The sequence below is a fragment of the Mytilus edulis genome, chromosome 8, assembly GCF_963676685.1.
Source record: "Mytilus edulis chromosome 8, xbMytEdul2.2, whole genome shotgun sequence".
NCBI lineage: Eukaryota > Metazoa > Mollusca > Bivalvia > Mytilida > Mytilidae > Mytilus > Mytilus edulis.
Genome location: NC_092351.1, coordinates 82309897 through 82318001, shown reverse-complemented (window position 1 = coordinate 82318001; position 8105 = coordinate 82309897).

Genomic DNA, 8105 nt, shown 5'->3' with positions numbered 1-8105 from the left:
TATATACCTCAGATCCATCTGAACACTGAGCCATTGTGTTTAAACAGTCGTTTATATTAGCAGCATTGTTGCATGATAAGCAAAGTAATCCTATAAAATCACATGAAATAACTTTACATATACAAGACAGGATATTGGTATATATCCGTGATATAAAATAAGCAAACAACACAAAAAAGGTGAAGTAGATTTGATTTTATTAATTGTATTGTCAACTACTTAATTGATTCTAAATCAGTTTAATGAAAAGACATGCAAGATAATCTCATCTCTCTAGATACACACAATTGTTGTGTGTCAGTTTTTCTACATGTTGTATAAAAATATATCTCTTTCATATTTATGCACACAACAATGAAACTTCATTGCCACAACCAAACACAACCTGCTAATGCTTAATGCTAAAGCCATGTGATCTGACTTTTCAATTTTTATCAGAGAAGAAAGAAATTTATTTGAATGTAAACATATATTTTTCATAGTTATATTTTTAAAGTCTTTTTTCTATCATTGTTATTATTGTTAATTTTCAGTACGGATATTTTTAGCTAGATCATTTATTTTATTTCATCACATTTAAATTATTTTTGTTTCCCTAGAAATATTTTTTTTTTCTTTTTCTTTTTGTTAGTTTTTATTTAAAGAAGTGTATCCGGTTTTTGGCAAAACCTTTTAAACATTGCTTATGTTTTTAATCTGTAATCTCTTTATTAATATAGTCTATTTGATATTAATTGACACTTTTACTAGTAAATATTTTAAAAGCAGTTTACTTAATGTGATAAACCAGTAATTATTTTTGAATTTTATAAAGAAATGCTCATTTTATTTTTTATATAAATGTACAGTTGTCTGATGTGTTTTAAAGTGTCTCATAAGTCTATTCTAAGGCTGGATATTTGATCTCTGTTTGTATTATGAATTGTTGTATATATATATTGTCTGATCAAATATGTGACACTATAATAAAATAATTATTTATTGTGACTTTCGTTATAAACTGATTCCGGTTTATATCAACTGCTTCCGTTGGGTTGAAACTTCTTCCGGTTATTATCGAATACCATTTCGACGTCATTAGGCAAATTCGAGAAAATACATCTTAAAAGTATTTGTTTTGTGAAAAACATAAAAAAAAAAGTTGGATAAAAAAGTATTAGGAATCAGGAAAATATATCATTAAAAATGCATAACAAAATTGACAATAAATGCATTTTTATTAAATAGTGTTTGTCTGTATCTCATCTGTTGAAATATATGATAAAAAGAACATGACATGCTTTTTTCATATCAGGCCCATACCAGTTCAGGGTCAAAATCATACCTCAAGCCTTTCGGCTCTCGGGAAGATACTATAAAATAGTGCTGATAAGGGGTCTGGTATGCAAAAAGCCATGTTATAATCTAAATATATGTACAGAGTCAAAAACAAGAGACAACATAAAATAATTCCGCTTTTCATAGTTCTTAATAATATTGGTGACATGGCAAATGTAAAATTAAAATAGATCGCTAATGAGAGAACTTTATCAAATACATCCCAAATGATATGGTATTACGTTTTAGATAATGACCAATTCGTATCGTATAATTACCTCTAAACTGCCCCTTATTTCAAACAAATAAAGCAACAACCTTACGTATTACGAAACAGAAACTTAAAACAAAAAAGACAAACGGCAATTAACGACAACCAAAGAGTCAATTAAAATTTTAAACTACGTTTCGTTCTACTAAGAGTCCTTCGTTATTGTTTATATCAAAACGATCCTCAAAATAGTTACATACTATATATAAACATGCGACATAATAAACAACATGTTGCGTATTTGTCATTTCAAATCTTCAACTTACCATTTCCATAGGATATGTAACAAATCCCAACGATAGTTAAAGTAAATTCTGAAATAATACATATGGATATGATAAGCAAATGTGTTATTATCGCACCATCTATCATGCCACTGTAAATTCAAGAATTATTGCGTGCATGTATTATTGGGATAGTTTCAAATTGGACAAACATGTGACATAAATGATTGCCATTTCAGTAAATATGCATTTAACGAAATGCATCAACTATCATATTGCTACTTATCAGTATTACGATGCTAATTGCATTATTTGAAATAATGAAGACCTCGCAATTTTTGTTTTCTTTTAAGTACATTTAAGAACGATTACAGCACTTGCAAATGTTTGTAAGTGCTGTCATCTTGCAATTCACATCACCCCATATCATATTTTTATCAAACGCTGATGAAAATTCACTCAAACATAACACACTTTTACAAATACGCGATGTGATATTCATAAGATAATTGTTAATGTAAATGACACTTATAAAAGAGCTGATTATCATTGTATCATTTATTTCTTTGTTTTCGTTTCTGTAAGAATCTTTATTGTTTGAAATTTACAATATTGCTTTGATCGGTATTTATCGCAATAAACCTCAATAAATTTCTTGTGTTAAAATAAGCAAAACACTATCGTGTTTTTTTCAGGTTAGATATGACTTTATTAAGAAACAAAATATGTCATGCCATGCTTCGGTTTATTAATCTTTTTCAAAATATAACAGAACAAAAGAGGGACGAAAGATACCAAAGGGACAGTCAAACTCATAAATCTAAAACAAACTGACAACGCCATGGCTAAAAATGAAAAAGACAAACAGAAAAACAATAGTACACATGACACAACATAGAAAACTAAAGAATAAACAACACGAACCCCACCAAAAACTAGGGGTGATCTCAGGTGCTCCGGAAGGGTAAGCAGATCCTGATGCACTGACGAAATTATGATAATGTCTTTATTGTTTGAAATGAACAATATTTTTTTTTGAGTGGCAATCATCACAATAGTTCTATATATACGAAATCTGGTGTTAAAATAAGCAAAAATCGATCATGTTCTTATAAGGTTTGATATGACTTTATTGTTTGAAATTAACAATATTTTTTTTTGAGCGGCAATCATCACAATAGTTCTATATATACGAAATCTGGTGTTAAAATAAGCAAAAATCGATCATGTTCTTATAAGGTTTGATATGACTTTAAATAAAAATCTATCATTTCATGCTATATTCTCATTATAACAAAGGTATGCATTATATTTGCCAACATCTTTATACTGAACCTATACATGTTAACATAACCATGCTTTTCATAACAATGAATAAGAACACTTTGGATTATGTATTTAAAAGCGAACTTACAATACGTGTTCGAATGGCTACAATTTGATTCGGTAAACGTCAACAATAGAAATGAAGCCAACATATAAAGATATGAACCGTTTCAACATGAAGGAGTTTGCAGATATATATATATATATATATATATATATATATATATAAGTATGGATTTATTTGAATTTTTAGCGAACAGTACAAACGAAAATGTCTACTTTGATTACTGGCGTTATTTAATTCACAACTGACATTGCAATTACAATGGAAATGTCAATCAAGTGTAGCCCATGTAATAGTTGAATAAGAACATCGCTTTGCTTCCAAATCGAAATAAGAACGTCAAATATCATTTAGCATGATCAATATGTGTTATCTTTTAGAAATGTCTATCGTTTCCATCAAACTGTGTTTTCTTTAAATTAGTTTTGTCTTTTAGTATTTTGACTAGTATAGGACGCATGCAATACTTTAGTCAGTTGTGTTGAAGTGTGTTTGCATAGTTTTAGCTGCTGGGCCCAACTTTTGTCACAATAAACTATTAGGTCTATATGTCTAGTTCGTTCAATTTTGTCAATACAACAGAACTTCAAACAGTAATACAAGTTGGCGGTTTAGCAAAGTATCAAACCAGATTAATGTTTCTTAATAATTTTTCAATATATAACATTAATTGACGTTATGATGAAGGAAAACTTCGAAAGAATGTTTCGGACATTCTGTTGATACATGTTTTTTTCTTTTTTAAACTTTACATTTCTCATTTCCAAATGGACAGTTTTTAGTTCCAAGTTCATAATTTTAGTTTAAGGTTGGTATTCTTCCCAAAGTTCGAAGTTTGACATTCTCAAAGATAACTTGGAACTAAGAAAAAATCAACATTCGAGAGAATAAATGGTCGTTTAGTAAATGTCTTATAGGAATGATCATTTTCCAAATTTGAAATTAGAAATTACATAATGAAATGCTCAATTCTAAAAATAAAATGCCCGGTCTTCTATATCATGTATATTAAAACAAAATATGCAATACATACCGATCGCAGTAAGACGTTTCCAGTTCATGTTAATGGGTTTATGTTTAATTGATCACAACGCTGTAAATAAATATGGGGGACAGCTTTAATGTTTTACCCTAACACCAATAAAAAAAATATTGTATATTTCATTTTGAAAATAAATTATCTATTATAATGTTTGCATTTTTTGCCTCGACAGCTTTTGTAGCAAAGCAAAATTATTCAACTGTATATGTTGGTTATATATAAATTCAAAGAGGTACGTGTTTATCACGAAGCGAAACTATCATTTCAGACTTTGGTGTAATCGTTTTCAGTCATTTCATCAATAGTGCAGGTCCATTCAAGGAAAATTATCAATTTTGGGAATAATAATTTCCTATTGTTTAATATAACACTAATCATTTAAAAAAAAATGTGGGATTTTACACAAAATTCACAAGAACAGTTTTTTACATTGTACAGAATATAATATTAGCTACACAGTGTTCAATTGTCCTAATACGAGAATTTATCGGGTCAATAAAGTTCATATCGGGTGACGCGAAGCCGATAAATTCCGTATTAGGACAATTGAACACTGTGTAACGAATTTATCCTGATTTTGTTATTTCACATATTATTATATTCAAATTCATTTTTAGGACATTATCAACCTAATATATTATAGATATTTAATCTGAAACTGTAAAAACTTTAAAATATTAGGACTTTTATTTTTTATTAGGTCAGTGGTATAAGGGAGATAATTCCAATTGACGTAATAAATAAGGGAGATAATTCCAATTGACGTAATAAAAAATTGTACTGAAATTTATTAAGACAATATTAGCCAATCAAATTGCGAGAAATTACTCTGAATCAGGATAAAACGTATAATCATGTGAGTGGTTTTAAGTCGCATAGAATGTCCAACCTAAGGATACGAAAAGAAGTTAACGATACCAAATAGACATTCAAAACACATTGATCGTAGAAAACGAAAACGCCGTGGCAATAAACGAAAAATGACGGGTGTGTACACTTGTGTTCGAATGCATTAGTTCCTGCTCTAGCTAATGCGTTTTAATTGTTATTCTATTTCTTACATAGAAATAGAATATATAATACAACAAGAGAAAAGATTGGCTTCGTCCGAACTGTGCGTTTTGACGGTTTTATATTATGACTTTGTTTTTGTTTTGAACAACGTAGTTATCGCCATAGATACTGGTTGAACTTGACGCGAAAAGTTTGAGATAAACATCTCTTTTCAAATTAAATTTGAACCAAATCTTGATAAGAATAAAGATATATGTCATTGACCTTTTTAAGATATATAGTAACCTTTATACTTTATCAACTCTTTAACATTATCAATGAACATGTGCCATTAAGGTACCACAGACAACAACAATGATATTATATGTAAAATGGAAAACGATTTAAAAATAACGTTTCAAATTATTAAAACATGATGAAAAATACAATTAAGGTTTTTTTGTTAAATCATACACATATGAATTTTTCATGACCAGTATCATAATCAAGGTAATCTCAACATCAGTATCGATATCTTAAAACATTACAATTTTTTAACTAACTTATTACCTACAGAATGATCACAACGTTGTTTTTTAAGTAGATTGTTGTGTTACCTTGAATATAGAAGAAAGAAAAAAATAATGTTGCGGCAATAAAACAAATACGGCTAATAGTATATCTAATCATTTACAGAAGTTTGTTTATTGATTTACGCAAACGATTTAAAACTAAGCATTGTAAGGGACAACAACTAATGGAAGTAATTTACGACCTTGACTGGCTATACAGCCCTTGCACGGTCGGTTGTTTCATTATAAGGGGAGATAACTTCAATAATCAAACTTTATACAGGAATGTACATTCGTAAATTAATGATTTGCTTTTTTCTATTATAGCAAAATAAGTAAAGACAAAGAAAATAAGTATTGTATCCCTGTTTTTTTATATTCTGATTATTTATTTCAAAATGTTATCTTTTATGCAAATTAAACTGCTGCTCCATATCTACCCTTAATTATGTGCAAAACCTCAACATTGAAGCAAATTTTGGAATACGAATTTGTAAATGTATTTGTAAACAGCATGTAATTAATAAAATATTTCGCAATTAACGGGTGACAGAAAAGTATAAACCATTCTGTCATGCGTTTCTCTATACCCTCATTATGCTTAATACATTTGTTTGGTTGTGTCAATACCGAAAACATTACGATTTTTGCACTATATGTTAAAACATTGTGTATATAAAAAAAGAAGATGTGGTATGATTGCCATTAAGACAACTGTCCACAAAAGACCAAAATGACACAGACATTAACAACTATAGGTCACCGTACGGCTTTCAACAATGAGCAAAGCCCGTACCATATAATCAGATATAATAGGCCCCAATAAGACAATGTAAAGCAATTCAAACGAGAAAACTAACGGCCTTATTTATGTAAAAAATGAACGAAAAACAAATATGTAACACATAAACAAACGCCAACCACTGAATTACAGGCTCCTGACTTGGGACAGACACATACATAAATAATGTGGCGGGGTTAAACATGTTAGCGGGATCCCAACCCTCCTCCTAACCTGGGACAGTGGTATAACAGTACAACATAAGAACGAACTATAAAAATCAGTTGAAAAAGGCTTAACTCATCAGATGGACAAAAATACAAGTAGACGTGGCCTGGTACTTATACATCCCGACACAAAAAGACGCAATGAACAGATCTGAGAGTACTCGCAGTTATCTGACAGCTAGTTCAAAGCCACTAACAACTAATAAAAAAAGTCATGCATCTAAGACAAAACTATCAATCCGTACACATCCCACATCCAATGGATTTAGTGTAAAAACGTCATAAACAGCCAGAGAAAAACATGACCTTGTGCAATGCCAAGTTACAGGTATCGACAGATTGTAGATCCATGAATATGTATATGTATATAACATAATCGTAATATTTAGTTAGCTGCAAAACAAAAGAAAAGCATAAAGCAGTTCGTTAGAGGTAAACAATTCAAAAAGGTACTCACAAAAATAAAATAATATCTCCTTGCTAAAAATATGAATAAGAATAATTTGAAAATCTATTATTTAAACATCGATCACCTCGTGTCATTTACATGTCCTACTTTTATATTTTCTTATCATAACAGATTTATTTTCAAAACATTTTTAAAATATTAAAACACCCATGCGAAAGTATAAAAACGAAAAATTAACAAAATTTTAAAAGTTTGCTTTTTATTTGGAAGCAGATTTGAAATCACTAGTAAAAACGTTGCTTTACGATTAAGCTATACGCTATACGCACATTTTCATGATTACCTATCCCCTCTTTTTCAAGTCGATGTTGCACAACTTTTTGAAAAAAACTCAATGCAATTTGGTAGGAGGTACATTGGCTTGAATCCCCACCAAGGACTAATGATTTATAAAACATTTATGAGCTTTAACAGTTATTTCATACTTTGTATTTATTTGTTAATGTATAGTTTAATTGTGTTTTAAAAGGCACAACTTATCTCTAAATTATGTTTTTGTACAGAGGATATTAATGCTATCACATACAAAATGAAATTTCGGCAATTTAATGAGGTCAACCGTTCGAATCCAGTCGCATTAACATTTATGTAAATGAGGGACGAAACATACCAGAGGGACAGTCAAACTCATAAATCGAAAATAAACTGACAACACCATGGCTAAAAATGAAAAAAAGACAAACAGACAAACAATAGTACACATGACACAACATAGAAAACTAAAGAATAAGCAACACGAACCCCATAAAAAACTAGAAGTGATCTCATGTACTCCGGAAGGGTCAACAGATCCTGCTCCACATGTGGCACCCGTCGTGT